Source organism: Balaenoptera musculus, chromosome 10 (genome assembly GCF_009873245.2).
Source record: "Balaenoptera musculus isolate JJ_BM4_2016_0621 chromosome 10, mBalMus1.pri.v3, whole genome shotgun sequence".
In the NCBI taxonomy this organism is placed as follows: Eukaryota; Metazoa; Chordata; class Mammalia; order Artiodactyla; family Balaenopteridae; genus Balaenoptera; species Balaenoptera musculus.
The window spans coordinates 38401837-38410897 of record NC_045794.1 but is presented as its reverse complement, the minus strand read 5'-3'; the positions used below and the strand labels follow the sequence as shown (position 1 = coordinate 38410897).

General features: G+C 51.7%; 1 protein-coding gene across 4 annotated transcripts in view; it reads left to right on the top strand.

Moving 5' to 3' along the window:
- The first annotated feature begins 4481 nt into the window (after positions 1 to 4481).
- VDR (vitamin D receptor) overlaps positions 4482 to 9061 on the top strand; it is a 55090-nt gene continuing 50510 nt past the window's right edge. For 2 of the 4 annotated variants that reach the window (XM_036866123.1, XM_036866121.1), the window contains exon 1: positions 4488 to 4555. The gene's annotated coding sequence lies outside the window, so the exon portion shown is untranslated. Of the gene's footprint in view, positions 4556 to 9061 lie in introns of all 4 variants that reach the window. The other 2 variants (XM_036866122.1, XM_036866124.1) reach the window with 2 other exon arrangements.

The following is a 9061-nucleotide window of genomic DNA, read 5'->3' as shown; positions in this document are numbered from 1 at the left end:
GTGCAAAGAAGTGTTAGGGAAGTCAGTAAAAAGTATCAAGAACATCAATTGAAATACGAATTTACATTCATTAATGTTGATGATGAATCTCACCCGAACTGTGTAGTTTGACTTGAAATATGAGTTAATGATAGAACTTTTAAAGTCATATTCATATATGGGGATGGCAACTTTTTTTTGCCAATAATGTTTTACAATCAGAAATGTCTAGAGACCACTTCTTGGCTGTAGGACATGTGGACGATACAAAGCAGCACAATACCATTATCATTTGGTCCAGAGTAAACTCTGTTGCAAGTGGAGATGGACACCAGAAACACCAGTCTTAACAACGGTGGCATCTTTAACAACATGGAACAACGAGGCAAATACAAAGAGAGGGGCGTCCATGCTCAGTAGTGTTCGTCCCAGGTCAGAGGCCAAAGGCAAAGGAAAACAGCTGTCAATAGCCACATCTTTCTGGAGTCGAGGCCTCAGGGAAGAGCTGTTTAATGCATTCCTGGGCTGCTTACGGAATGTCCTTCCTGTTCTTCTGGAGAAAGAAGCAGGCATGCCCAGGATGGGGCTTGTGAGGCTTCTGCTTCTTGGTATGAAGAAAAGGAGATCTGTGCATAATCGCCTTCCGTGGAGACTCTCCTCTGGGTAAAGGGGGCTTCCTTTGAAAACAGTCAGCCATTTCCTACTGACTTCTTCAGCAGTGATGTGACACTAAGGGCACTCTCACCTGCTCCCAGGATACCTACTCCCACGCCTCAGAGCCTCTCCATCCACCTGCCTCACTAGGCTCTCCAAGATATGCCTCCCTAGAGGAGCAAAATAAGAATTCCCCGAGGGCTAAGGGATAGGGTCACTTCATTTCCTATTAGAGTGACCGTAATTGTTGCAAAACTTAGAGCCACAGACCCTCATAGGTGGGAAAGGATCTTGAGCCTCTTGTTTATTCCACTGGTCTCTGTAGTTGGTGTTGGGGCTTGAAGAGTCATCATTGTCTGCTGGGGTTTGGATGGGAGCCCAGCAAATACCTGGGGAGCTCTGGAGCTCCCTCTGCCTGGAGATGCAGGTGGGAGTCTCCACCTTCCTTCGTCCGGCCCCTAGGCTCTGCTTTACCATGCCAGCAGACGCTGTGTGCGGGCCAGCAGGCAGGCAGCCTAGGGCTCAAGGATGTGGGAGCAGATGGGAAAGACAAGTGCCAAAAGCCCTGAGGATGGAGACATGAGCTGGGCTACTGGGAATGGAGCCCTGGAGCCACATGCATTTGGATTGAACAACCGGGGGTGAGCTACACTTTCTAGGGCAAGCTGAGTCTGTGGACACTCACTTCTCGTGACATTGCACACTACTCCCCCACAGCTGTCCTGTTCTGGGGAAGTCAGGATTTCTGAGATGCCATAAAGCTTCCTGAGGCTGAAAGAAGCTCCCATGCTAGAAAATGCAGGAGCATGGTAGGATAACAGCTGAGTTAAGGCCATAAAGGCAAACATTGGGTAGATACACGCTGCCTCAGTGACCTAATCCTGACAATGTGGCCTTGGAAGTAGAATCCTCCAAAGCCTTGGAGCCCCCATGGGCTTCTGAGGGCGCTCTGTGCAAGCCAGGCTGGGCTCTGAAAGGCCCTTCTGTGAATCTCATGTTGCAGGTTCTAAATGAAGGGATCTCATGATAATTGGGACTTTTTCAAACTTTGGGTCACAACCCACTGTGGTCTGTGAAATCAGTTTGGTGGATCCGAAAAAGAAAGACAGAAAGACAAAAAGAAGGGAGGAAGGGAGGAAAGAAGGAAGGAAGGAAGGGAAAAATAATGGAAAACATTGCAGGGTATCTCTTGTTTTATAAAAATGTATATCTGCATGGGTATACTAGGTCATGACAAAAAATTGTTTCTTACTATGGGTTGCAGTTAAAATTTTGGTAAACACTGTCCTGGGAAGACCCTTTTGTTTGGGTTGCTTTCATTGCTTACAGCTTCTTCCATTTATTCATTCCATTTTCACCATCCGGAACATAAACAGAGAGAACAGCCCTAACATGGCTTAGAAAAGATAAATAAGTTCACCTTTCTGGACTTAATTTTTTTTAATCTCTAAAACAAGAGAACTAACTGGGATGGCCTGGTAGCTTCTGTCTTTATGAATTCATGACTCTGTGTCTCTCAGATGTTCTGAAGTTTGCTGAGTGAGAGCCTTTCCTTCATTCCCACCATACTTATAACCATAAAATATTTAAGGAGAAAAAACGGCCCTAAAAAAGGGAAAAGCAAACAGATGGGAGTGCTCCAGAGAGGGCTCAAAGGGCACATTTTTACCTGGAGAGCAGCCTGGAAGAGGACAGGGTCTGGAGGGACAGGTGAGAGGGAGCAGTTTAGGTATTGGGGGAAGATAAAAAGAAGTTGGTTAGGGTTAGAGAGATGGGCTAATTAGTGCATATGCTGGTGACTGTGATCACATCGATAATCCTGCAAATCTGTCAAACCCAGAACCTCTGAGTTCTCCAAGGCTGGGTTATCTAGATTGGTGAAACAGGTGGAAAACCTATGGACATTTTTTTTTTTTTTTTTTTTTTTTTGAGAGGCAGCATGGAACAGTGGAAAGTGCAGAGAGATCTGAGTTCAAGTGGCTCTGTCACTCACCGGCTATAAGAGCTTTGGCAACTCCGCACATCAGTTATACAACGGGGAGAGTATTTTCTAGCCGGCCTGACTCAAAAGGTCATGATGAAGACCAAATGAAGAGCTGTGAAAAGACACTGCCAATTACTGTGGAACACTTAGGACTCATCTTCTACCACTTTTTGATAAGGTTTATTTTCAAGATGCCAGGTTCTCCTGTCTGGCCAATTAAGCATTACGAAAGTGACTTCTGAGTGATCAACCTCTTCCAGAGGCTCATGGAACTTTCTGAGGATGCCCCAAAGTGTTGGTTGTTAGAGATTTCCTCTTACACTTTCCTGCCCACGAGAACCACTGCTAGCTTTCCCATGATGCTCTGGGCAAGGGGATTCTTTCTTTTACTTTCATTACAAGCAGCTAATCCATCCATCAGACTGGCAGGACCTCCAAAGGGGCACTTCCTTTCATCTGTTTCTCAGAATGCATAGCCCATTCCCAAGGTCAATCAAACAATCTGTGTCTCTTCTATTTTTTTTTTAACCTGTCCAGAGAGAAAGTGTCCATGATACTCCCTTAATGAACTGTTTCAGTGCTTAACAAACTTCACTGTTTGAAGGTCCTTTTTTCTGTTTAGCCTCAGTCCATTTCTCTTGATTCAGTTATTGAGAGTTTGAGAGGGGCTGGTTATCATACAGTCTAGCATAACTGTTTCAGAAATGGATCAGAGGCTATTATTTGCTGAGCTCTAGTACTGCCCTTCATTGAATAGGTGTGTAATGTTGGGCAAATCAACCTCTCTATACCTCATTTTCCCACCTCTTCAGCTTGCCCCTCTGAGCCATGGTTTCCTCCTCTGTAAAAGGTGAATGACAACATCTTCCCTGCCTAAAGGGGGTCACCAACTGCTGGATGACTTCCTGGGCATCTCTATTATAGAACATTACATTGTAATTACTATTTATTTATATATTCTCCCACTGGACAGTGAGCTCTAAGATGGGAACCACATCTTTTTCGGCTCTCCTCTAGCATCTAGAGTGGTGCCTAGCACATAGCCAAGGAAACGCAGTAATTTTTAGCCAAGATTTTCTATGGCGAATTTTCCGCATCCACCTACAATCCCAGGTCTCAGATGTACTTTTTACCTCCTTCCATCCCTTCACACCAATGTCGGATGGGATGGGTGTGTGGGGCTGGGGCCCAGGGCCCAGGGAAGCTGAGACTAAGCTTGTTTGGATGAGGTTCGCGACGGGCCGAGAACGTGGTCAGCCGTGGTCGCGCCCGAGGGGACATCGAGTAGGGGTGACAATGCAACTCCAGCCTCCTCTTCGGCCCCGTTTTCGTTCGCTCTTTTATACTAGCCTGTGGGATCGGGCTGAGCTCCCTGACGCTCTGCAGGAGTAACACGACGGCGGGCTGCACTGGGATTCTCCAAGAGCGCTGAGAGAACCTTTGGTGCCCGCCGCAGCACCTCTCCACCCCCACCACGGAGCCCCGCAGACGACGGAGAAGTCCTGGCCGGGTCAGCCCAGGTGGGGGTGACGCACCTGGAAGAGGCGTCCGCAAGCAGGCTGGGTAGAACCACTGCAGTGGGGGGAGAGGGGAGGCATCACGGATTATCGCAGGCAGAATCGTGGATCTGCACACACATAACCATCGAAAGCTCTCACGCACGGAGGGCACAGCTTGCCTTGCCCCGTGGACGGCAGTCTTGGAGGACTGGGCAGAGTCTCCCAGGAGGCAGTGCAGTGGTTGATTCCAAGTCAAGATGGTTGCAGCGCAGTCGGAGCGCCGGGCAAGAGAGGACTGGATCTGTGGGCGGGGCCCAGGGGCGGGGCGGGGCCTTGCGAGGGGCGGGGCCAGGTGCTGGGCTGTCTCTGCTTGTCAAAAGGCAGCCGCCGATCCCCAGGCGCCGGGAGCGCGGAGCAGCGTGCCCACACGCAGGACCAGGTGCGGACCCGGGACCGGCGGGGAGGGGGGCCCCAGTATCGGGATTAGGCGCGGGGTGGGGGCGTCGGGAGTACCGGGCCTGAGTGCCCGTGTGCAAGCACTAGAGTCTGGGCGAACTTGGCGACTGAGATCTGGGCTGTCGTGCCTTGAGGCTGGGGCACTAAGGGGACCCTGAGGTCTGAGAGAAAGCTGAAGTTCGTGCCAGGCTGGCGAGGGGGCAGCGACCTCCTCGGGGCTCAGGCAGCGGAACACAGAAACGCTCCTCCGGCGGGGTGCTCGGCACTTGGGCAACAAGAAACATTTGTTTCCTTCCTCTGTCGGGCCGCCTTGGCATGGACTGAAGGAATAAGAAAGGGAGGGGTTGGCTCTCTACGTGCTGAGGTCTTCTGGGGATGGAGTGTGTATAGCCTTGTTATCTTATAGGACCCACGCCATGGTCACCTGCGATGATGGAGCTGGATCTCTTAAGTAGAGGGTTTTTTTTCTTTTCTTGCTTTTTTTTTAAGCCACCAATTATTTTAGACCTGGTTGATCCTGGATCAACCAGTCCAGTGCACTGGACTTATTTTCTCAGGAAAGCCAATCCATAGATGTCCACAGGAGCTCAGGGGCAAGCATCTAATTGAGGAGGGGGCTCAAGGAGTAGCTTCTATTGGGGGAGTGAGGAGTCTCACATCTGTGGGTGGTGGATGAGGAGGATTTCAGGGGAAGTATCTAGGAGGGACCATCATATGGTCTCCGGGGAGCAGTTTGACATTGCCCCCCTCCCCCCATGGACCACTGAGGCTGAGACCTAGGCTGCCTGGGCTGGGAGAGCCCTGGGTCTCCGAACCCAGGCCCTTCCCGCATCTCCTCCTCCTCCTCCTTCTCCTCCTCCTCTTCCTCCTTCTCCATGCGGTGAGTGAGTCAACCTCCTGTCTGGGCTCAGCAGCCAGAGGGGCCAGAGCCCAGGCAAGCAGTTGGGCAGGCATTTTCTGAGCATTGCAAAAGCTCTCCTGGGCAGAGTTCAGCTCTGCGCCAGCTCCCTGCTGGAAGGCCGGCTTCTTCATGGCTGGTGGTGGCCACTCCTGGAGGGGACACTCTACACAGCAATGATTATGGGATGGCTATGGTATGACTCCAGAATGGGTTGACTGGGAAGGGATTGTGGCTTTGTGGTAAATCCACGTCTCTTATTCTCCTGGGATCAGGAGGTGCATCCCAGCACGGCAGAATTTTCCAGCCCCTCATTCCATTTCTGCCTAGTGATCTTGTTAGCTGCCTATGTGTGTTAGGGAGGTGGGCGTGCACAAGAGATTGGGAAAGACTCTGGGATAAGGGAAGCCGTGGTGCTGGCAAAGGTTTTAAGTCAGGCTGGGAAGTGGGGGTGGTTTGCTAAGGTGGAAATGGATTATCTGGACACTGGAGCCTCAACTTTACGAACCAAGAGTGCTGTGTTTCGGGGGACCTTCCTCATCCCATCCCTGTCCAAGTGCTGGAGGGGATTGTCAGTCCTTCTGGAATGGTGTCAGGATTGTATGCAGCCAGACCAGGAGGTTATTAAGACTGCAGATTTCTCTCTGGCTTTTGCTTTGGGTGTTTCAGATCCTTGAGCAGAAGTAGGGGCCCCATTTGCCCCCTACTCAGTGGCCTCTCTGGACCCATTTGAAGACAATCCACAAGCAGGCTAGGGGGCTGACTCAAACTGCAAACAGCTGGGGAATTCACAGTCTGTGCTCTGGCTGGGTCCCATGGCTTCAGTTTGGCTGTCCCTCATCAGCCATGACTTGTCCCTTTCCAGGGTAATGGATAAGAAAGGAGGGAAGAGAAAAAGGATAAGAAAACAGGAGAGTGGGATAAGGAAGGAGGGAAAGAAGAGGGTTAGGGTTAGGGAGCTCTCCTCACCACTCACAGCCAAGACCATCACACTTTATTTGTATAAATACTGTGGAAGGTCTGATGCTGTTTGAGGTGCCCTAGTTACTTGTGTTTATGGTTTCTCGGTCTTCTTTCCCTATTCGACCTCAGAACTGATCTCCTTTGGGCACCGAGTCCCAGAGGAAGCACCAGGAGGACCTCTTGGACCCACACCGTCCACTCCCAGAACAAATAGCCAGTGTTAAAGCCAATGTCTTCCACATTTGGAGGAAGGCCTGGGGTCTAGTGGGCCAGACCAAGTGGTTATCCAAGACAGGAGAAGGACTTGCAGTTGTTCATTTCTTTACCTCACATCCTGAGGAGGCAGAGGTCATCCTGCCTGAGAGCCAGAGTTTCTCTGCAAGAAACTGGCCGGTGCTTACATCCAGCAGGTGGGTTCTAGTGGCCGGAGAGCCAGAGTCATGAGCACCTGGAGGTCTGAGCTAGGATGGCACTCCAGTGTGTTGCTGGACAGGATGAGTTATAGGAGCTCCAGCTTTCCATTTGTTACTGCTTACGTCTGGTTTGGATGCAGGTAAAGAGAAGTAAGGAAATGACAAGATTTTCTTAAGAGCCTCTTGTGTGCCCAGCATGGTACTAGGCCCTCTGAGGGATGACAGGGAAGGGAACCCACCAGACCGGGCCTCCTCCCCCTAGACGGTCTGAGCTCAGGCTGGGCAGTGGCTGGTGGGCTCTTCTTCCACTACAGTCCAGTTCTCAGGGGGTCCAGCTGGACAGGAGCCAGCCTGGCTATAGCTCTGGACCACTAAGGTCTTGCTTCTAGTTATGCTTTTCTCCGGTTCCCCATTGACTGTCTCCTGTCTCAGTGCCCTCTTGGATGTGCTAGAGAGAGTGACTGTATAATTTATTGCCCAAACTGGGAGACTTTTGAGAGTGAATGGGGTGTGATGAATAATTAAACCCAAGCTGTTCAGGACAAATTGGAACATTGAGGCATTCTAGCGAACCCCACCCCAGACCCAGCGGAGGTCACGGTGATGAGGGGAAGACGGGTGGGTGTGGGTTTAATGAGGAGAAGATGGGGGTGGTGCTTAATGATGAGGGGAAGATGGTGGTAGCCTGCTCTGCGGTGCTACCGCTAATTGCAGTCTCTCCCTGAGGCCAGCACTGCTCTCGGCCGCCCTCTCTCTGGACTAGCCTACTGTTCACTCCCTTCCCCTTCCCTGTGACTTCCCTTCACCCTTGACTTGTGACTGGCCTCACCTTTGGTTTTCCTGCCCCACCCCTACCTCACACAGGTTCAGGAAGGCCTGCCAACTCCCCTTCAGGTGCCCCTGGGGAACTGGGATTTATACTGAAGCCAAGACTCAGCCTCACGCTTCCTCTTCTCTCTTCCCCCAAATCTGTAGCCTCTTCATTCCATCCATCCATCTTCCCAGACCTCCGGGGGCCACACCGTCCCGCGGGAAAGCTCAGCATTAAAGCGGGTAAACAACCAGGAAGGGAAGGGTAGTCAAACCTTGCCCATGTGGCTAAAGGGCACAGGTCACTTGTAATCAGATTCTGGGGAAATGGCAAGCAAAGTGGAGGTCAGGGCCGAGAGAAGCTGCGTAGCAGGAGGGGGACCCAGGTCCCCTGGACACTGGAGCTTGACTCTCGGCTTGTCTGACTTCTGGGGAAATGGTGCAGGGTGGGGACAGACTTTCTCAACCCCGACTAAAGGCGCTGGTGGCAGTGGACGACTGCAGCCTGTTGTGGAGACACGTGGAAGAGAAACTGCCTTCCCTTCTGAGTCCTTGGTCCTTGTGGCCCAGATGCTCAGGGTGGGTGCCCTGGAGAGTCCCCAGAGGTTCAGCATGAGAGACGGGGTGCCGGGCATGGGGGTGGAGCCTCCTTGATGACTGTATAGTGACTCTGTCTACTGTGGCAGGAAGGAAGTCATTCTCCTCACAGACAAATGAAAACGGCAGGCGGAGACCTCTTGGGAAGTCCCACCCTTTGAAGCGACTTATGGAGAGGGGAGAGGAGAGAGCTTCTGGGGTGGCAGGGGTGACAGGGGTGGCAGAGGTGGCAGGCTGGTAGGTAAATGGCAGGAGCCAAAGGCAGAAGGAACAGACGCTCAGGGAGTCTGAGTGTGTGTCATACCTTCGCAAACCTGCCCGACAGGTCCCATGCCAAGGAATAGACCATGCAGTCTATTCCACAGTCTTTGCCACACAAAGTCCCCATTGGGCACAGGGCAGGGTCCTGGTCCTGAGCATGGTGTAGGCAGCTGCACCAGTGAGAAAGTGGAGTTTGGGCAGCACCCAGCAGCCAGTTCCTGGGAAGCCACTGCCTCTCATTGGCCTTCTGATGACAGGTTGAAGCTTTGAGGTGTTACGCAAAGTGTGATATTCTAAGCCCTGTGAGGCACCCATGAGGCCCAAAGCTTAGCTGGTGACACATCCAGTGTGTGCCACCTGCTGGCACTGGAGTTGTAGCTCCAGGAACAGCTACTTACTGAGCACTCAGCCCAGTGGCACCAGGTACTGGGCCCCGGACACCGCGTGCACTGCCCCCCAGAGCTGTCACAGCTTGTGTAGACGAGAACCACCACCATGTTCGTTTTACAAAAATGGGGAAACCGAGGATCGGGGAGGTGGAGCCATG